The 23158-nt window shown below is 37.4% G+C and overlaps 1 protein-coding gene across 6 annotated transcripts in view; it reads left to right on the top strand.

The window, feature by feature from the left end:
- Nucleotides 1-387: 387 nt before the first annotated feature.
- The window catches only part of CNOT4 (CCR4-NOT transcription complex subunit 4), a 140417-nt gene continuing 117646 nt past the window's right edge, over nt 388-23158 (top strand). For 5 of the 6 annotated variants that reach the window (XM_059171938.1, XM_059171936.1, XM_059171937.1 and 2 more), the window contains exon 1: nt 389-624. The gene's annotated coding sequence lies outside the window, so the exon portion shown is untranslated. Of the gene's footprint in view, nt 625-23158 lie in introns of all 6 variants that reach the window. The other variant, XM_059171935.1, reaches the window with a different exon arrangement.

Raw genomic sequence — 23158 nt, 5'->3', positions numbered from 1 at the left:
CCTGCCTCTACCCCGCCCCTTTTGCTACCTATGGTGGGCGGAGCACAGAGGAGCCATTCCCAGCTCCCCCCAAATTGGTTAAGCTCGCCCGAGTTCTGGGAACCCATTCCCGAGCAAACACCGAGGACACGGAGCAGCCAACGGAGACCGCCGACGAAATGACAGCGGAGCTTCACACGCGGCCACAGAACGAAGCAAAACACGAAGAAAGGCAGTAATCTAGCTGCCACGTGAGGCGGGCGACCCGGTCCGCCCTCCGAGCAAGAACTTCAACTCCCGGCTTGCAGCTGGGCGGTTATCCTCCGCGGACTATAACTCCCAGGGTGCTGCGGGAGCGACCGCCCGCCTCTCCTCCCGCCCCTCCCCCGCCCCTCCCAGCCGGATCGGCGTGCGCCTGCGCACCGGAGGCCGGAGGAGTCTTACCCTAATGTAAGATGGTGGCCCGTCTGGCTGTGGAACCCACCGAAAGCTGAGAGTCTGTCTCTCAGCCGTAAAGGTCGGACTCGCTGAAGCAATCAGGCCCGGTTCTGAAGAGTTTTTTCCCCGACACTCGTTCAGTGGTCTCTTGTGAGGACGCGGCAGCGCGTGGAGTCGGCTAAGGGAAAAGCGAGGCAAGGCAGGCGGGTGAGTCTATGCGGGGCTGGGCTTAGGGGAAACCCGGGGCTGACCGGCTACGAGAGAGCGGAGGCTTCGCTGGGACTGTGCAGGCCGCACCCCCCTTTCTCCCCACCCCCCGCTTCATCTTCACCCTCCTCTTTCTTGGTCTTCCTCCCTCCTCCTCCTCTTCCTCCCTCTCCCCTCTACGCCACAGCAGTTACCACCAGGAAAAGGGAGCGGGGCAGAAGGCGGCGCGGCGGCGAGCACCGACTCCTTCGAAAATTTCCTCAATTGGGGAGCCGAAGCGGATTCTCGTCTCCAGCTCTCTCCCCTGCGATTCTGTAGGGGCAGAAATCTTGGGTCTCAGTACTCCCTTGTTTTCCCAGCCCTCTCTCCCCTCCCTGACGTCCTTGTCCCAGCAGCCCCCGTCTCCCAGGACCAAAGCCATCACTTCCACTCTGACCCGAGTTGCTGCTGCTCATCAGTCCCACTCCTCATTGCCCACTCGTCCTGCTGTTTGTGTTTTGCTCCACTGCTACCACTCCGGAGTTAGCCTTTGCCCCCCTCTTGCGCTTGCAATCAGCCCCTACTCTATCTGCCACACGAGCGCTTCCGATTTGCAGCCGTTCCTTTAACCACATCTGTCATTTGAAAGCTGCCCCTCAAGTACCTAGATCATGCTGCTGCTCGTTCTTACCCACCTGTTTCACAGCTTTCTTGGGAATATTCCGTTCATTCCCTCTTTTCCATACAGATTCTTTCAACATACACTTCCAGAGGAAAAAAAAAAAAAAAAAGGGATGCCCCGTGGTGGCCCCTGAAAAGTCAAGTTGGGAAGTGAATTGAGTGAGGTAGGATACTGTTAAACGTCATGAGTGAAGATCATTTATTCGGGCTACTCGGGAGAGGAGCGTTTTCTTTTGGCTTTCAGTTGATCTATTTGTGGATTATTCGCTGTGTTGGGACGTGGGTTTTTCTGTGTGTGTGTGTGTGTGTGTGTGTTTTCCTTCCCTTCTATTTTTGACCCGCTTCTCCCTGCTACTAAGCATTCCACTGAATTACCTTTCCCCGGGACACTTAATGTGAACTCTGATTATACCAACAAATATTATCCTTGGCATTTCAAAATAAGATAAATCTGGCATACAACCAAATTAATCTGTGAACTCCACAAGAAAATAAAGAGATTTTGATTATCTGCTGCTTATATGTGGGTTTCAGATCTTTTCCGTATTGAAAATTGATGATTGAGGGTTGGCTTAATTGATGAAATAATTTATGGTTTGGATGGAAATTTCCTTTCCAGCCAATATCAGACTTAGTATTTTTGGATTTGGGAAGTTCTCTTTTAACATTTCTAGAATGGTAGGTATCTGAATAAATTGTTTTTCTCGAAAACTCATTAGGTATGTATGCAAAAGAAAAATTGAATTTTTCTCCCCCAAAAGTAAATCCCCATTTTTTTTTCCACAGAAAAGAAGGGGGCTGGGAAAAGAAATGACAAAGCTGTGCTCTTATATGCAATTGTTGGCACTTACTGTTATTATTATCTACATTAAAAAGCAGAAAACTAGGAGCAAGGGGTGGCTGATGATGTCCATTTTTTGATGAAAGCAAAATTGAAATGCCCTGACCAATGGTATAATGAGCCTGTAATCACACCACTATGAAATAAAGAATTATCAGAAAAGCAAACAGGATTATGTAGATCAGATACATACATTTCAGCATTTTAAGTTTAAACATAAATAAGACACTGTTATATGTAAAAATGTTAAAAGTCACAGTAGCAATCTCATGCATCAGTATAATTCTTATTTGCAAAAGTAAAACCTCAAAATACAAATACATACAGTTACCCTTTTAATCACTTTTGCACATTGCTGTATTGAGATTTTTATAAATTTTACTTATAATACCTGAGGAATCCTCATTTGACATTCTGTTTGATTGTGATAAATGGTCTGCTTTATCAAATGTAAACCAAGGTTAGAAAAGCTGTTTATAAAACTTCCTTCTTCTTTTAGCTACTTACACCCCAATTTGGGGAAACTAAATAAATCCCTACTCAGAATTATAAGCAATTTATATAGTAAGCCTTGCCCTGTGTTATAACTTGAGGTTTTTCTTTAAAAAATTACTTTATATTTAGTTTATTAGTAGGAACGTGTTTAAAACAATTGATCTTCAACTCTAAGTAACAGTATATATCATTTTCTTTTTTCATCACTATTGGAGGAGCTTTCCACTTAGTACCTGTAAATAGTATCAACACACAGGTTTAAGAAATCCTTGGCGGTCATACTTGGCTGATTTGTAAGCAGTGTGTTCTAGGAGAGGACTGTTTGTCTGGCAGAGGAGTGTAAATGATTTTAATACATCTTTTGTTTTGTAAAGATACTTTAGCTAGCTAAATATATTCTCAAGTGATTTTTCTTCACACCATACTTTCCTCCTGCAGTCATCAGATTCTTAGTTTCTGCACTTGGAAGTCAAAATGAATTCATTTGGGATCTTTAGTACATTTGAAAGAGGTATTTAAAATTTTTTGACGTTTTGATAGGAAATCGAAAGCTGTAATTTCAGAATATTTTTGTATGGTTTAAGTTTTTAGATGTAGCTTCAGGAACATTGCAACTTTGTACTTCTGTGGATTTTGTTTCTTTTTTTTGATAGTTTGGAATACTTTGTCAGGTTCAGTAGTTGAATTCTTTAGATGAATACGTGAATTCTATTGCAAGGTTTTTGAACTTGAATTACTTTAACTTATTATATAAAATTGGTTTCCGTAAAATTACATAGGCAATTCTTTAATTTTATTAGGATGAGACAATTATAATCAAATGACAGAATGCAGGAAAAGATAAATTTTGTATTGTCATCTTTACTAGCAGTAACTTTCAACTCATTGCTTTGTAAAGGAGAGTGTTGCTTAAGGATTAACTTCTTTCATTAGGGGAATTTTATTTTAAAAATGATTTTAAGTGGCTTAAGAGAATGAAGAAAACATTTTCTCAATGTAAGCAGTATGATTTTAGTAGGCTTCCCTTTCCTACCCTACGCCTGGTTTTAAGGTGAAACTATGCTCTTCATTTTGTTGTGTGTGTGCACGTGTGTCTTGTACTTGCAAATAATACTCAGTTGAATCTATTTCAACTCATGTTATTATTTTTATAGACCATTCAAGTGAAATAGAAAGTTTTAATTTTTGAAAACTTCAGCCCCTAATGAAAATTTAGCTTTCTGACATTAAGTGTAATACTGTCTTGACTTTTTGTGAAGGAAGATACATTTAGCCCATTTGGTTCCAAAGAAAAACAGTAGGGAAATAGGTTATAGAGATTTTTCATGTTCTAGAAATAGTATAACTAGAATGTACCACATAATTTTCTCAAAGGATTTCTTAATCTAAGTAGAACTTGTAAATGGTTTTTATCCCACTGGAATAGCATGTATTGGATAAAACTTAATACATTCTGAGATTTAAAGAATTTTATGTACTTCAGAGATACTAGGAAAAATCTGCAAATGCCCATCCTTATATATAAATGTGTCAATATGTCAGTATCCCTGGTATTCTAAAGATTATAAATATTTTTTTCCTTGGAAGTTGAGATTAGACAAATTATAAAGATGGCATAATTTACTTAATCATGTAGTGCTGCAAGGAAAGAAGATAAGTAGGACTTTTTAATCACATATTTAGTGGTTTTCTGAAAGAACTTCTTTCCAAATTGCTTTTAATCTTGTTATTATGTGGTCTTTATTAGAAAAGAGTGTGTGGTAAATGTTAACTTTTTTAAGCATAGTAATATAATTCAGTGGATTTTGTCACATTTCTTTTTCATGGTATTATTTTTTTACTTTTTAGTCAGAAATTAGTTTATGGAAGAGAAAATTTCAACACAATTTTGGCCTTTGGATTAGCGTTTTAGCAGGTTTTTCTTTTCTCCCATGAGAAGGGAGAACTTAGATGCTGCCAAAAAAATGATAATTACTTTAACTTGCTAGAAAAAGTTAATTTTCAAGATAGTATAAGTACAGGGGAGTTTGAGGATGAGTTTTTCTCCTAAGAACTGTATTTGTGAGGAAGGTTTCATTCTTACTAAACTCTGTTTATACAAGTGTTGTCCTGTTTTAAACTTTTAATTGCATTGGGTGATGAGATGATATATTGCTATGAAGATAAACCTTGCTATTTGTATATGTGTCTGTGAGATACCATTTCAGAAACAAATAGTTTTCTTGGTTATGGCAGCTAATTACTTCTTGAGTGTTTAGAGACAGTGTAGGGCGGGAAAACCAAAGTAATCATATTTTTTTATTCCTAAAACCAGTCTGGGAAAACAGTAAGTCAAGGCAAAATGAGCATTGTAATTAGAATAAAATGCCAACATTTAAAGGTAGCTGGTGTTGCATTTCTGCTTTTGGAAGAAGTTAATGAATGATGTTGTAGGGAAAATACTGATTGAAATTTGAAAAGTAGCTATAGACTGAAATATCAGGCGTGGAGCATTCCTTAGCAGCAACAAACAGATACATTGTCATTAAGCCAAATATCTGAAATTTCTTAAGCATGTTTTTCAGTCTTTGGAATAAAGAGGAAGTGCTAATTTTTCTGATTATTTAAGAACCTACTAATTCATTCCATGTTGGGCAGTAGGTATCTTCAGATTGTAAATTTCCTGAAATAATACTGGCTGATTTGTGTTATTGAACATTGTAGCAACTTTTTCCCCCTACCTTTTGTATGCTTATGATTTTTTCTTGATGTTTTTTTCTGAGGTTTGGATGGACCTTTTTATGAATGTTGTAACAGAATGAAAATTTGAAATATAAACAGTATCACTTTTGGTAGTAAGATTAATTATTCTTTTGATGGAGACTCTCCCATTTTGATAATATTACTTTCCTTAAACTAATTTTATTAATTCTTAGAATTAGGATGCTGCAAGATCCCTGTTCAATTAGGTATTTTTAGAAAAAAACATTTTTTTTAATGGTTTTATTTATTTTTTTGACAGACACAGTGAGAGAGGGAACACAAGCAGGGGGACCGGGAGAGGGAGAACAGGCTTCCCACAGAACAGGGAACCTGATGTGGGGTTGGATCCGAGGACCCTGGGATCATGACCTGAGCCGAAGGCAGACACTTAACGACTGAGCCACCCAGGCCAGTTAGATCTTTCCAGAAATTTTTTTCTTAGTTTGAATTGGGACTTAGGTATTTGTTGAGTAAAGAAAATGTTATAATGTATCTTGGTTTTGTCATTTAAAATGAAGTAAAGACATTATTGGTACTTTTAAAATAATAAGCATATTGTGAAAAATTTTAAATAAGTATAAAGGTAGACATCAAGTTCTTTGTAGTTGTCACTTGGCTTCAAAGATTATCACCTCATAACCAGTCTGATTTCACTTACACCCCTACTTACTTTACCTCTTATTCTTCTGCTCTTTGACCTAGATTATTTTGAAGCAAATCCTAGTCATCCCATTATTGCATTTGTATTGGAACTCTTTTGATATAATAAAATAAAATATCATGGTATTTTATCAAGAATATTTAATCTGCTTATCAAATAGTGTTTGAGTACTTATAGATCCACTTTCTGTGCTATGACCCAGGCTTTTAAGAGTTTATTAAAGGTTCATAATAATTTGTTAAATGTTCATAATAATTTAACTAGCACTATCCAAAGTGGTATCCAAATAACATGCGGTATACATAGTCTGGGTCCAGTATGTCAGTGTAGGGATATCTTCAGACCGAAGTTCTAGGAGTGAGGCTTCTTAAAGAAGGTGGGACTTGAATAAAAAATACATACCATCTGCATAGGGAGAGCTTTTCCAGAAGGAGAACGTTCCATACATGAGCAAACACTGGCTGTGACCAGCATGATGTGAGAGGGAAGTAAGTAGTCTGACCTCAGTGGAACGTGGAATGAAGTCTTAATTTTTGGGAATGGTGTCAGATAAGTTAGTATACTAGGATGGAGCTGGGTTATGAAAGGTAGATTCAGTGGCAGGTTGAATTTGATCAGTGAAACTCTAAGGAACGATTAGAGTTGGTCAGGAGGCAGGAGATAACATATTAAAGGTGTTTTTTTTTTTTTTTTAAAGAAAAATTGCTTTTCAGTAAGGTGCATCATATTTTGGGGTTGACAGTTAAGTTGAATTTGAAAATTTGATGACTAGGCCACTGAAGTAAGGAGCCATAGAGAGAAGTTGGTGATGAAGTTCTAGAGGATTCTAGATTGATTTCTGCTAATTGATTTCATCTTCTCTTCGGTCTTTATATTTAGAAATAACACCAAGGTTTCAGAGAATCGAAAACTGAAGAAATGTGGTTAATTTATCTTTGATAGTAAACGTCAATTTATTATCCAGGCCTAGCTTTTGGAAGGGAAGTGATGCATGATACTCGATATATAACAACCTTACAAAATTCCTGTAGAAAAAAGCTATCAGTGTTTTAAAATAATTTTAGATATTCTTTCACTGGGGAATGAGAGTTTGGAAAATAAAAGACAGTCTTAATTACATGACTGTAGTGGGGCGCCTGGGTCGCTTGGTGGTTAAGCATCCAATCTTAGCTCAGGTCATGATCTCAGGGTCCTGGGATTGAGCCCCGTGTTGGGCTCCAGACTCAGTGCAGAGTCTCCTTGAGATTCTTTCCTCACTCTGCACCCTCAACCTGTGCTTGAGGGTGCTCTGTCTCTCAAAAAAAGAAAGAAAGAAAAAAAAATCTTATGATAGTAAGAGATGGAACATATCTCACTTGTAACAGAGAAATTTATGCCTCATCCGCTTCTTAAATGTGAATGAGTTCAGAAGGAGTATTAGGAAACTTATCTGAACAGCTTATAACCAGTATATATTATTAAATATCTGTAAAGTTTAATAATGACCTGATGAGAGCTGAAGAAATGGCAGAAAATTCTGATGAAGTAGGGCACTAACTATTGTCAGTTCTAGGCTCCCTTAAGGATGGTTAAGTTTAGGTCAGCAGGCTAGAGAAGAATGTTGGGACAGTATTAAATGGAAACGTGTTCCTTGATTTAATTTGTTATACTCTGCTTTGCAAAGGTATTAATAAAAATAGATCCGGTTAAACAGCCATATTCTTATTTGGAATTTTTCTTGAGTTATGAGAACCTGGAAGTTCTTTTTCTTGTTTTGTTGACTCTTCATTAGACCAGCTTTCTAAATCTGTTCTGTATTGCCATGTTCTGTTCTGTGTTGCCATTTATTCTCTTACTGCTTCCTTCAATATCACATGTAGTCCTTCTCGACAGTATATACGATTGTGGATCTTAAGGATTCTCACAGAGTCTGAAAACACCTCAAGCTGAGGGTGCTTGCAACAACTTCAAAATTAAATTTATCTTTATTCACCAATCTTTTTTGGTCCTGTTATTCTAAAAGGTATAACCTACCATAATGCCATGGACCCTTTAAGTACTTAGGAAATATTGATAAGGGTACAGATGATGATGCAACATAGTACATTATTGGGACATGTATGTTTTTCTCTAACATTCCCTCCATCCTATGATCTCCTTACTCCTGGTAGCATGTCAGAGCTATTTTTGACATTTTTTACTTCTTTATTTAACCGGTCTGTTGTGCTTTCTAATATGGTCAATAGAATGGAAAGCTTTTCCTTTCTTGGGAGTTTAACAGGGGCTTTAATATGTTAATTTTGGATTTAAGATTGAGTTGACATCCCTTCATGCAGGACAATCTTGAGAATTGTATATCTTAATTGCCACCAGTGTATGTGGGAGGAAAGTAAGTATCAAGTACACAGTATGGGAGAACCTTCGTATTTGAGAATATCTTCAGTGGTAACTGCCAATCCATTCTTTTCCCAAGAAATTTTAATTTAGTCCCTTGGAGTGTGGAGCCGTTTATAAAGGTCACAGTGGGTGGTAGGGTGGAGAAAATGGTTCCCTACTCCAAAAAATCTCTCTCAATTTTAATAACCTAAATCTGAAATTATTAATAGTTTGCTTTTTTTCATTCATGCAGTTCTTGGGAAAAAGCTGACTTTGTGTGAGTGGCTTTGGGGTTGCGGTGGGTGGCCAGCAGGATAGGTGTGTTGTAAACTCAGGAAAGGGGAGGGGAGGCAGAAAATAAAGTGAGAAGACTTCAGATTCTAGCAATGGCGACTCTGCATTTTTGACTGAAGCATTGTTCAGCTCCTTTGCTGTCTTTGGTTACATACCTCAGGTTTTTTGTTTTTGTTTTTTTGTTTTAAGGTTTATTTACTTTAGAGAATTAGAATGAGTATGGTGGTAAGGGGCAAAGGGAGAGAGAGAATCCCAAGAAGGCTCCAAGGCCAGCACAGAGCCTGACATGGGGCTTAAAAAAACATTGTGACCTTGAGATTATGACTTGAGCTGAAACCAAGAGTTGGGACACTTAACTGACTGTGCCCCTAAGGTGCTTCAGCATCTTGTTTTCTAAGTTAGCTGTTAGTACGAATTGGGGAGGCTACAGACTGTAGCCTTTTCCATATCAAACTAGTGTCTTTGTCCAGCTTTGTGCATTTTACCCTCTACAGCTCAAAACGTGACAAATTGTGTCTTTTCTCTGCTAGAAGGAAAGGGGAAACAGGAAAGAGAAGAATAACATTGGTATGATACTCCTCATCTGCTTTTATGTTAGTGGTGTACTAAGATTGTTTTGTGGAAAATCCTCTGCCTTTTATTTTTAATTTTATGTATTCAGTTATAAAATAGCTTCATGAATTTGCCAAATGAGTCCTTAGGAACTTTTAAAAAGGTCCATACCATGGAGTTAATGTAGATTGAAGAACATCTATGTAAGTTGATGCTTGGTGGTACTTTTTTGAGATTTCTTACTTCTACTAAAATCTTTCCTGTCATACTGGACACATCTTAGATTTGAATTTTTCTTCCAAAAAGTAAAGCTAGGAATCTCTTTTTAAGGTAGCTACCTTCCCTGCTTTGTATTCAAATCTGTTTTGATCCTGATGAAAGTAAGTATGACAGTAAAATACTTTGAATAAAGCTATGCTAACAAAAGAACATTTGTTAGACATGTGTCACCGTATATTCTTTTGTCATGCCTAGCTAATATTTTTTGCAGCTTTGGTGAACTCTGAATAATACATGATGTGTTTGTGTTTACAGATTGTGTTTTTTTATTTTATATACAACTAAATTCACAATTTTTTAAAAACTTAGCATGATATTAAAGGGTATAATTTTTTCCGTTGGAACAAAGGACTAACTTAAATGATTTTTCATAGTTGAACATAGTTTTTAATAGCTTCTCGTTTTCTGTGTAAGCCCTTCGAATTCTCCCCTATTTTTATTTATTGTTTATAATTGGGAGTATGCAGTGGAGGATGGAGCCAGACTGCCTCAATGTAAATCTTGGTTCTACCATTTATTACTTGTCAGACCTAAGGCAAGTTACTTTACCCTGTGTGGCCCTCAACTTCCTCATTTGTAGCATCGAGATGTGAGGATTATCTGTGGAGTAAATGAGTTAATATAGGTAAAGTGCTTGGAATAGTATTTGGCACGTAGTAAACCCTGTATATAAGTGTTTGCTATTATTACACATCATTATACATTTGAAAAAATCAGAAAACATTCGTTTTTGAAAACTTAATTTTTTAATTCAATACAGTTTTTAATGTTTAGTTACTAGACATATGTTTTCAGTAATTATTTGACAAGCTGGAAACACAAGTAATGTGTTTGAAGGAATAGTCGAAAGACTGGCTTGTCTGGAGTTCTTTTGAATCAGAGGGTATTAGAAAATGAAATTGGATAGGTATGATAGAAAATGACTATGGAGTGTTTTGAACTGAGACAGAGAAATTTAGATGTGGTTGTTAAGTGGGCAATCATTGCAATCATGGTAAGGTTTTTTTTTTTTTTTTTTTAAGTTGGGAGAGTGATGTGTTTAAAATAGTATTTAGGGGAAGGTGGTTTTGAGTGTTCTTGGTAGCATAGAATTATTTGATTTTATGTGGACAGAGGGTTTTTAATTTTTTTTGGTCTGTTTTGTTCAGGGATCTACCTTAAATGGCTTAGACAGTGCCTCATAGATAGTAAGAGCTCAATAAATACTTACCTGATGAATTAATCTTAAGGGAGACTGTGAGTTAACAGAGAGAGAAACACAGAGGACTCAAACTTTTGGAAACTCTGCCGTTAAGAAGTCTAAGTGAAAAAAGTGTTATTAAAGGAATAATTGGAGAGGTGGAAAGAAGATGGAAGAAAGAAAATGGAAAAGTTTAAGTTTAAGCCTAAGTTTAAGTTTCAGAAAACAGAGATTTTTCAGTAGAGAGAAGTCACAAAGATGAGGAATAGGAAAATCCAATATAATATCACTTCTATTTTAAGAGGAAAAGAAAGTGACGTAGTCTGATTGGACATTCAAGGCATTGAGAATAGTGAAAGCCCTTTGGCTTGTGGTGTGATGATCAAGAGCCATCTTAAAGCAATTTTACTTGCATGGGAATGTAAATCAGTTTAGGGGGAAGCTTGAGGAAGGTTTATGTGCAGAGTCTAGGTAAAAACCATTCAGTTGAGAAAAGAACTGTAAAAATGGCAGGAAGACAAATTATAATAGCAGCTTTCGTAGTTCTTGAATGTGTACTATGAGGGATTCTATATATTAAGAGAAAGCTTGGGGCAGTTTGTGCTGAATGTTCTTGTTTCGTAATAGAGAAGACTTACTCCACACCCTGCTTCAGGACTCTGCCACTTCCTAACTCTCTAACTCTCCCTTGTCACATGGAGGCCATGATAGCATGTATTTCATAGATCTGTGATAAGGATTAAGTTATTGACTCTTTTTAAAACACTTAGAACAATGCTTGGTATCTGGTAAATGTTTGATAAATGTTAGCTGTTATCATCATCCACTGTTGAGGTAGAGAGTAGGATTGGAGGTTTGCATTGAAAAAGAAAAAAAGAAATTAAGGAAAATATTGCGAAGTAATGTCAAGAACTAAATGGAAAGGCCTTAGAACCTTTGCTCTGGCTATTCTCTCTGCCTGAAGAACACTTTTCCAAATATCCACATAGCTTCCTCAACTCCTTCAGACCTTTGCTCAAATGATCTCCTTTTCAATAAGGCCTACCCTATTTCTTTTTTTTTTTTTTTCCTAAAGATTTTATTTATTTAATTGACAGAGAGATCACAAGTAGGCAGAGAGGCAGGCAGAGAGAGAGAGAGAGAGGAGGAAGCAGGCTCCTTGTCAAGTAGAGAGCCCGATGTGGGGCTCGATCCCAGGACCCTGGGATCATGACCTGAGCTGAAGACAGAGGCTTAACCCACTGAGCCACCCAGGCGCCCCAGGCCTACCCTATTTCTTTACAGTTAGAACCCAGGCCCCTCTCCCTTAATATTTGCATTTTTTTTAAAGATTTTATTTATTTATTTGACAGACAGAGATCACAAGTAGGCAGAGAGGCAGGCAGAGAGAGAGAGGAGGAAGCAGGCTCCCTGCTGAGCAGAGAACCTGATGCGGGACTCGATCCCAGGACCCTGAGATCATAACGTGAGCCGAAGGCAGCGGCTTAACCCACTGAGCCACTCAGGCGCCCCTGCATTTTTTTTTTTTTTAAGATTTTATTTATTTATCAGAGAGAAAGAGGGGGAGAGAGCTAGCACAGGCAGACAGAATGGCAGGCAGAGGCAGAGGGAGAAGCAGGCTCCCCGCTGAGCAAGGAGCCCTATGTGGGACTCGATCCCAGGACACTGGGACCATGACCTTAGCCGAAGGCAGCTGCTTAACCAACTGAGCCACCCAGGCGTCCCAATATTTGCATTTTTAAATTTTTTGTATATTTATCCTCATACATATCACATAATCCATTTATTCTTTGTATATACTATTTGTTGCTGATTTCCATCTATTAGGGTAGGGGTGTTTGTTCCCTGATGTATCCCAGGTTCTGGGAATAGTAGTTGGTATATTAGTAGTAGGTGCTCAATATATGCTTGCCGAATTAATAAGTTACTCTGCCATTGAGGAGGGTTTTCTGAGATTGGTGAACACTATGTAGAAGTTGACCTCCTCTCCTTTCTGAAATAAGTCCATTTTGGTAGTGGTTTTTGTGGCAGTCATTTGAGAAATCCATTTAGCTGAGGGAAGGAAAATGTAAGATGAATTTCTTTTTTGCTACAATAACTATATTTTACATTTGATTAGGTAAGGAAAGCTTACCTTGAGTGCTTATTAGCTACTAGGTAATGTTCTAACCTCTTTATTAGTTTTTAAAAATCCTACAACCTTACAAGTACATCGTAGTTTTCTTGCAAGCCATTATTAGGGATGAAGGGGAAGCCATTTGCCCTGAGACTAAGCATGCTTCCCAAGACTGTTGTCTTCTTTTGACAGGGAGCTTCTTAGATGTCATTCCTCCCTCCAGCATTCGCAGCCTTGACACTATTACTTCCCTGAAGTGTATCTGGATTAATCTCATTATGTCCTTTATCCCTTTTTATGTCAGTCACCACAAGTCTCGTACTTTAATCCCCACAGGATTTCGTACATTTCTAAGCTTTTCACTCCTCTCCATCATCAGCAAAATTTCTTCTATCCTTGTTTTTTTCCTGAACATTTTCCTCTACTCTCCCCTTTTCTGAAAACACTGCTTCTCCTGCAGTCCTCTAACATGTTGGCTATTAAATTTTTCATTTTTTCTTGCATGCCATCATCAAAGGTCAGTGGGTCAGTCCCATGCACTATGATTGGAAACTATATTTCCCATTCTTACTTCCTCTATATAGGAATTGAAGAGGGAGCCTTGTTCCACTGAGTCTGAAAAATGGGGCGGATACGTTCCATTTACCTTTCCTCTGTGAAATTTGTCTGTTAACAGGTTATGTTGTCCATAAACCCTTGTTTGCTGTCATCTACTGCACTCTGGGTTACATCTTCTCTTTTCTTGACCGTTATAGCTCTTTGCTCACTCGTGGTTGTATCTTATACCTTCTTATTACCTATAACTTGAACCATTCCATGATTTTCAATTCATGCAGCACCTTCTGCCATTTATCTTTTCAGCTCATTTTACCTAATACCCTAACACAACACACTTTTACTGTCATTAGGATCTCCCGTCTACAGACTGTCCTTTGCCCCTTTGCTTTTTTTTCTTCTTACCTATTAAACATTTATTACCTAGTGATTGATCATTATATTAATTCCCTTTCATATGCCCTCTACTCTTTTGCCCCCTTTTTACTTCTTTATACTTACTTGGCAAACCATCAACTCTACCTAAGTCAGATTCTCTTGAGTACTTCACATCTGTACCTGTGTGGCTACAAGTGACTGAAGAACACAACCATGATGAGCACTCTCAACTTTAAATTCATGTAAGAAACCTCAGGTGGCCCTTAATATTGTCTGGCATCATTATCTATTTCCTTAGTCCATTCATTTTTCCCTCTCCCAGATGACTTAGTTATATCCTTGCCTTTCTTCTCAGACTTCCAGCCTTCTTCCTCACACTCACTCTCAGTTGATGGACCTACTTTCTCTTCCACCAAGAGAATAGAAGCCCGTCAGAACATTTACAGACTCCATCACCACATCTCTGGACCTGATGGTCTGACTCACAGACCTTTGCCTTCCTTCTGTTACTATAGATGAACTGTCTTTGCTTCTAATCCAGTTCCTTGGATCAATGCATTCAATCCCATCCCCTTTCATTTACTCTGAACATTGCTCTAAGCAATTCTCCTCCCTCTTTACAGATCATTAATTTTCCCTTTTCTGGGTCATTCCCATTAATGTGCAAACATGCTGTAATTTTATAATTTTTATCCTCATAAAATATCTTTTTTTGCTCTTCTCTATTTCCATTGCAGCAGAATACCCTAAGGTATTATCTAAATGTACTTGTTCTGGTTATTTTCTCATGTGTTCTCTGAAGCCTGTTTTAGTTAGGCTTTGGCCCCTACCACTTACTGTACTTTGATTGTTTTAGTATTAACAATGACAGTGGTAAACCTAGGAGTCATTTCTTTGTATTATGTGATCAGTCTAACTTTGACAAGTTATTTTTTTCTTCCTTTTGATATACTTGTTTCATTTATGTTTTAGGATACCACATCCCCTTGGCTTTCCTTAAAACTTACTGGCTGCTCTTCCTTAGTCTTTCTTAGTAGATCCTCCTCTTTGCCTACTTCTAAACAGTGGAATATCCCAGGGCTCACATTTTACCCTCACTCCCTGGGTGATCTCTGCTAGTTTTGTGGCTTTGAATATCTTCTTTTTTGGGGCGGATTGGGGGTAGGCTTTGAATATCTTCCTAAATGTTGATGGGTCTCCAATTTATTTCTCCAGCCTCGACTACTCTCCTCAACTCCAGATTTGTATATCTAGTTGCCTACTTAATGTCTTCACTGGAATGGCTGTTAACTGTCTCAAACTCAACATGTCCAAAATAGAATTCATGCTCTTTCCCCCCAAATTTGCCCTCCCCTAACTGCTTCACCCACATAGCCTTCCTCATCTCAGAGGTTGGCAGCTTTCACTTGCTCCAGCCAGAAATCTTGGCCTCATTCTTGATTCTCTTGCTCTCACACATTTATTCTATTTATTTCACATTTATTCCATCAGGAAATTTTGGCTCTACCTTTGAAACATGTACGGAATTCAACTAGTTCTTACCATCTCCACAGCTACCATCATTTCTTGCTGGGTAATTGCAGCAGGCTTCTAAGGGATTTCTCTACTTCTACCCTTTTCTCTATAGTTTGTTAATAATATAGCTGTTAGAATGATCTTTTGAAAACATCAGTTAGATGGCAAGAGATTTTGCACCACATCTGAGAAATTTCATTTGAGTTGATAAGATTAAAGATTGTTCTGCTGGTTTTATTTTATCTCATTGGTTTAGATGGCATATTAAATGTAGGCTTTGATTATAACCATTTTTATAGGTAGACAGCTGTCAGAGATGGTTCGTGGTCTTCCTCACTTCTCCTCACTAACCGTCCTTTTTTTTTTTTTTTTAAAGATTTTATTTACTTACTTGAGAGAGAGTGCCCCTGCACCAGTTGGGGGGAGAGGCAGAGGGAGAGGGAGAGAGATAAGTAGACTCCATGCTCAGAGCCAGGCTTGATCCCAGGACCTCAAGATCATGACCTGAGCTTCAGTTGGATGCTTAACCAACAGAGCCACCCAGGTGCCCCACTAACCATCATCTTTTCAGCCCTACACACAGAAAGACTATATCCCTGAAGATATTGGAAAGAGAAGGTCTGAGTTGGTTACTATTTCAGAGAGTTGCTTTGAAAGGAAGAGTGGACCACCCTTTCTTTCTTTTTTTTTTTTAAATTTATTTTATTTTTTTAAGATTTTATTTATTTATTTGACATAGAGATCAAAAGTAGGCAGAGTGGCAGAGGGAGGCAGAGAGGGAGAGAAGGAGAAGCAGGCTCTCCACCCAGGCACTCCTGTTGTTACCCTTCTTAGTATTAATGTTCTCAAGCTAAGTTTTCTTTTAAGCCTCTGATTTTTGCCATACCCTGCTCATAGCACTACATAAACTTAAGTTATTCTTTATCTCCATTGTCTGGAAGAATTTTGAAGGAGGAACTTAAAAAGTATCAGAGTTTATCTTTTTATTTACTCTTTTTAAAAAAAGATTTATTTGACAGATAGAGATCACAAGTAGAGAGAGAGAGAGAGAGAGAGAGAGGAGGAAACAGGCTCCCTGCCGAGGAGAGAGCCAGATGTGGGGCTTGATCCCAGGACTCTGGGATCATGACCTGAGCTGAAGGCAGAGGGTTTAACCCACTGAGCCACCCAAGTGCCCTATTTACTCTTCTTCTTAATATTAGACTATTTAATAGTACAGGTTACAGCCCTTCCATTATTAACATATAACTTTTTTTTTTTTTTTTTTTTTTTTTTGAAAGATTTTATTTATTTATTTGACAGAGAGAAATCACAAGTAGATGGAGAGGCAGGCAGAGAGAGAGAGAGGGAAGCAGGCTCCCTGCTGAGCAGAGAGCCCGATGCGGGACTCGATCCCAGGACCCTGAGATCATGACCTGAGCCGAAGGCAGCGGCTTAACCCACTGAGCCACCCAAGTGCCCTATTTACTCTTCTTCTTAATATTAGACTATTTAATAGTACAGGTTACAGCCCTTCCATTATTAACATATAACTTTAAAGGCAATTTGTGTCTGGTTTAAAAAAAGGATTGGAGAGGGGGAGGGGGGTTTGGGAGAAGGGGGTGGGATTATGGACATTGGGGAGGGTATGTGCTTTGGTGAGTGCTGTGAAGTGTGTAAACCTGGTGATTTACAGACCTGTACCCCTGGGGATAAAATATATGTTTATAAAAAATAAAAAATTAATTAAAAAAAAAGGATTGGAAATTTTACGCATAAGAGAAGAGATTTTGTCTGCTTACACACAAAACCCAGCAGATGAATAAACACCCCCAACCGCTGCTGACTCTAGTCAGCATTACTGCTCTTCTCCCCCCACCCCCATGTTATAATACTTTATAAAGATTTAAGTTCATGGTTTTATTTATATTTTACATCTGTTGAAAAAAAAAGATTTATCTTGGGTTCAGTGAATCTTTTTTACAGAGGTTAAGCTTTGAACTGTCTTTAAGTCCAAGAGGCTTATAGCTTAGATCTGGGTAGTTTTTTAAGTGAGCAGCTGATAATTGGGTAGCTATGGATATGTTGACTTCTGATTTCCAAATATATTTCACTGTAATCCACAATATGTTGTTACCATGAACATATTAACAAAAATGGCTCTGTTAAACATTTGAAAATTTATAGAACTATTATTTTTATTCTCATCCAAAGAGTCCACAGTACCTCCTTAGGTATTGAAAATTATATAAAAGGTGCAAGAAGTAAAGTTGGACCAACAAGCTTGAATCCTTTTTTTAAAGTTTAATCTATTTTTAGTAATCTCTGCACCCAGTGTGGGGCTTGAACTCATAACCCCTAGATCAAGAGTCTCATGCTCTTCTTACTGAGCCAGCCAGGCAGCTCCCTTGAATCTTTTCTTTAAAAAAAAAGACTGGAATTGATTAAAAAAAAAAAAAAAAGATTTTATAAACAAGGACAGTTGGGGAAAAGACGTATGGCGAGAAAAGAAGAGATAATACAGATAATAGGAATTATGGAAAGGAAGAAGGAAAGTGAGCTCTTAAAAGTTAACATTCTTAGATGTGCATTGGAAGGATGACTTTGATAGGCTGAAAAAATTTTGGTGCTTGTCGGTTTTCTGGGTCTTAGAATACTCTGTTAATCTTTTTGTTTCCTCTAAGCTTTGAGCATAGGCCCAATTTCTTTTGGCTATGCAGACTTTGATTTAGATTGATCCATAAGAATAGTTTGAGGGACACCTGGGTGTCTCAGGACGTTAAGTGTCTGCCTTGTGCCCTCGTCCTGGGATTGAGTCCCCTTTCTGGCTCCCTCCAAGTGGGGGGTCTGTTCTCCCTCTGCCCTTCCCCCTACTTGCATGTGCATGTGCTCTCCCTCCCTCAAGTAAATAAATAAAATCTTAAAAAAAAATTTCTGAATCCATCTGTGTTGTGCATATCAACTGTTCTTTTTAATTGCTGAGTAGTATTTCACAGTGTGGGTACACTGCAGTTTGTTTAACCATGCATCTGTTGATGGATGTATTGGTTTTCAGTTTTTTGGCAGTTGCTAATAGAGCTGTTAACGTTAGCATGAACTTGAGTTTTCATTTCTCTGGGATAAGTGCCCAGGAGCACAAATGTTGGGTTGTTAGGTAAGTTCATATTAGTTTTAAAAGAAACTCAGGCCTGTTTTCTAGAATTGCTTTATTTATTTATTTATTTTTTAAAAAGATTTTATTTATTTGTCAGAGAGAGTGAGCGAGAGCGAGCACAGGCAGACAGAGTGGAAGGCAGAGTCAGACGGAGAAGCAGGCTCCCTGCGGAGCAAGGAGCCCAATATGGGACTCGATCCCAGTACGCTGGGATCATGACCTGAGCCGAAGGCAGCTGCTTAACCAACTGAGCCACCCAGGCGTCCCTAGAATTGCTTTATGATTTTGCATTCCCACAAGCATTATGTGACTGATTCGGTTTTTTCTAAATTCTAATGAGATTGGGTATTATCCCTTTTCTTGGTCTGTAGTTCATTCTGATATCTCATAGTTTTAATTTGCATTCCCTGATGGCTAAATATGTAGAATGTTTTTTCATTTGCTTATTGGCCATTCATATGTCATCTTCAGTGACTCGTCTGTTTGTCTTTTGCCCATTTTCTGACTGGATTTTTTTGCTGTTGAGTTTAAGCGTTCTTTATATATTCTGGATATAAATTCTTTACCCAAAATGTGGTTTGCAAATATCTTGTGTTTTCATCCTCTTCATAGGGCCCCTCATAGAGCAAAAGTTTTTAATTTTGATGAGGACAGTATGTCAGTTCTTTCTTTTATGTATTGTGCTTTTTGTGTCAAGTCTAAGAATTCTTTGCCTCATCCTAAGTTTGTAATGTTTTCTGTAAAAGTTTTAGTAATTTTACATTTTAGTGTATGATGCATTTCGAACTAATTTTTGTGTAAGATATGAGGTTAGGTTGAGGTTCTTTTTTCCTTTTTCTTTTAAGTACAGTTGCTCCTGCACCATCTGTTGGAAAGGCTACCTTTATTCCAGTGAATTCCTTGCACATGTGTCAAAAATCAGTTGGGCATATTTGTAAGGATCTGTTTCTGGGTTTTCTGTTCTCTTCCATCCATCTGTAGGTCTTTCTCCATGAATACCACACTGTTTTGATTACTGTAGCTATATAGTAAGCTTTAACATCAGGAAGAGTGATTCCTAACACTTGACTCTTTTTTCAGAATTGCTCTAGGTCTTGTAGGACTTTACCCTTTTCATGTAATTTTTAGAATAAGCTCATCTATTTCTCAAAATCTTTCTGAGGTTTTGTTGGGAGTTGCATTACACCTGTAGATCAATTTGGGGAATGTTGAAATCTTTACTGTGTTGTGACTTCCAGTCAGTAGTCAGTCTCTCCAGTTATTTATTTATTTTCTAAAAATTTATTTATTTATTTATTTGACAGAGACAGTGAGAGAGAAAGAGAGAGAGAGCTCATGCGCACGAGCAGGGGGAGCAGCAGAGAGGGAGAGGGAGATGCAGGCTCTCCACTGAGCAGGGAGCCCAATGTGGGGCCCAATCTGAGGACCCTGGGATCATGACCTGAGCCTAAGGTAGACACTTAAAAACTGATCCACCCAGACACCCCTCTCTCCAGTTATTTAAGTTTTCCTTTATTTCTTTCATCACCGTTTTGTAATTTTCAACATATAGATCCTGCAAGTTTTATTAGGTTTATACCTAAGTATTTCAGGGTTTTTTGGGTATGATTCCCAAATAGCATTGTATTTGTAATTTAGATTTTCACGTGTTTATTGTTAGTGTACAGAAATGTGATTGATCTTTATTGGTTAATCTTGTATCCTGTCATCTTGTAGAACTCAATCTTAGTTTTAGGGGATTTTTTTGTACATTCTTTGGGATTTTCTAGTTAAAATATGTTATCATCTGCAAATAGGAATAGATTTTTTTCTTTTAGTCTATTTGCTTTTTGTATCCTTTTCTTACTTTATTGGCTGGCTGGAGCATCCATAATTATATGGAGTAAGATTGCCATCCTTGCCTTACTTGAGCCTAGAGGGAAAGCGTATGGTTTGCACCATGTAAATGTGGTATTAGTTGTGGGCTTTTTGTAGATGTTCTTTACCAAGTTGAAGAAGTTCCCCTCTATTCCTAGTTTACTGAGAATTTTTATTATGACTATGATGGAATGCTTTTTCTGTCAGTCGGTATGACATGTTTTGTTTTTTCCTTTAGTCTTTTGATATGGTGGATTACATTGATTTTCAAATGTTAAAACAGCTTCACATTCCTACAATAAATCCCAATAATCTTTTTATACATTGCTGTACTTTATTTGCTAATATCTTGTGCAGGGTTTTTACATCTGAGTTCATGAGAAATACTGGTTTGAAGTCTTTGGTTTTTGGTAGTAGGTCTTATTTTGGTCTCAGAGTAATATTGACTTCATAAAATACTGGCTTCTTAAAACTTCATAAAGTTGGGAAATATTTCTTCCTCTTTAAAGGAAAAATATTGTAAAATTAGAATTAGTTCCTTAATTTTTTGGTAAAATTCTCCAGTGAAGCCAACTTAGAGGATTTCTTTTTCCTGGGCTTTTAAACTGTGAGTTTGATTTCTTTAATATTCATAGATCTTTTCAGATTATCTGTTTTATCTTGCTTGAGTTTTAATAATGTGTAGTTTCTGAAGAATTGGTTTATTTTTTCTAAGTTGTTGAATTTATGGGCATTGAGTTGTTCTTAGTATTACCATATTATAGCTGCTAGATCTCATTAATAATCTATTTCATTCTAATATTTGTGATTCTTGTTTTTTCTCTTTTTATATTTATCAATCTTGCTAGAAGTTTGTCAGTCTCCTTCTCCTCCTACCCCCCGAAGAACCAGTTTTCATTTCATTAATTTTTCTCTCTTGTTTTTGTTTGCAATTATTTTGATCTCTGCCCTTTATTATTTCCTTTCTGTTTACTTTGAGTTTACTTTCCCCTTCATTTTGTACTTTCTTGAGGTAGGAGCTCACATCATTGATTTGAGACCTTTCTTGACCTTTTTTTCTAGTGTAAGCAGTTCTATAAAATTTCCTCTGGTTACTGCTTTAGCTGCAGCTCTTAATTTTGATATGCTCCATTTTCATTTTCACTTTGCTCTATTTATATTTTTCTCAACTTATCTGTTTATTTATTTAATTGAGGTAGAGTTGACACACGATAACTCTATTATTTCCTTTGAGATTTCCTCTTTGGCTCATGGATTATTTAGTAGTATGTCGGTATATTTTCAAGTGTGGGAGATTTATTAATTTCTAGTTGGATTTCATTATGATCAGAGAACATACTGTGTGATTTTGAAATTGGTTATGTTTTATGGCCCAGGGTGGTGGTTGGCTGAATGTTCCATGGGCACTTGAAAAGAACGTATGTTCTCCTACTTATTTTTGGCTCTACTTAGTTTTCCTGGAGTATCACCCACCTCTCTCCCTATGCAACTCTCTTCTTACTTTCTGTCTGATTCATTCTATTTGGTTCATGTCCTTTATTACTGGTTTGTATAGCATCATCGACAGTAACTTTCTTTTTATTCTTATTTCCTCCCCTTAGTAAAAATTCTTTATTTCCCATAAATCCTGTATGTCCCATGTCTCATTTAACATTCTCTGTAGTTTTTAACAATATGTAATATTCTTTGTTCTGAATTGTCACTAGTTCTTATATTGGCAGTGTAATTTACATTAATACTAGAGGCAAGTTAGCCTTAAAATATTATTGTTCCAAGGTGAAATATTGCAGTATGTTTTTGTTATTTTTTCAAAAGCCACCCACAAAGTATGATTCTCTGGATAAATTTAGACGGAATTAGGAATTATATGCTAAGTATATTGCTAGGCATTAAATGAGAGGAAAATTTGTGTCCTCATGATACTTTGTGGAACATAAGACAAATGCCTCTGCAGGGGGTTCTAATATATAAGACATTAGACACCAGATGCTTAATGAAGAAATACTATACAAATTCAGAAAAGGAATAATTAAAGAATGTGGACAGGATTAATTTATGTGGTCTTTTGAAAAGGTAATACTTGACCAAATTGTAGGTGGAATGGGAAAGGAAGTTGAAATGAACATTATCTATTTAAGGGGACTGCTCACCCAAAATGAGCATGACCTGTGGGAAGGAGCGTGAGGAAGACATTTTTTGAGGCAGTAGAGTTGTGCAGTAGTAGGAGGGTAGAGAGGATTCCTGAGCACAAGGAGAGAATTTAAATTTGAACAGGAATCTGTAAGCCAAATTAAAAGTAACTAATCTGAAGAGTGACTTGAAGAATGCTGTACATGTAAAGCCTTAGCATAACCTGGATGGTTATTAGAAATGCAGAATTTAATACTCCACCTCAGACCTATAGAATCAAAATCTGCATTTTCAACAAGGTACCCAACTGATTTGTATGTATTATGAAATTTCATAAGCACTGGTCTGACGGGAAGTTAATCAGACAGAACTGTATACAAATTGGATTCTAGAGGAGGGGGATTTAGAAAATGGAGGAAGGTGTTAAATTGAAGATTATGATCCAGTTTTGGCACCAGGCAGTTGAAAATTGGGTGGGCCATTGACAGGAAATAAAAAAACCCTGAGTGGCATAAAAAGCTGTGCTTATTCTTTACTTCTAAGCTTAGAACTTTTTGTTAACAGAAAATCAGCATAATAATAACACTGGAGAAAATTTGGAAAAGGAATGAATAAAAGTATAATTCCAGGATCCAAAAATAAACAGCATTTTCATTTTTTTGCACGTTATCATGATTTCTTATTAATATGAGAACTTGTTTCTACATTCTTGTGTTTCGTGTAGAGCCATTTTGTGTGCCTTAAAAATTTATTATGTAAATATTTTTCATGCTTTTTCATAATTTAATTGC

Source organism: Mustela lutreola, chromosome 4, assembly GCF_030435805.1.
Source record: "Mustela lutreola isolate mMusLut2 chromosome 4, mMusLut2.pri, whole genome shotgun sequence".
Lineage (NCBI taxonomy): Eukaryota > Metazoa > Chordata > Mammalia > Carnivora > Mustelidae > Mustela > Mustela lutreola.
The sequence above is the reverse complement of the archived record's forward strand: the minus strand, read 5'-3'. Positions and strand labels throughout refer to the sequence as shown.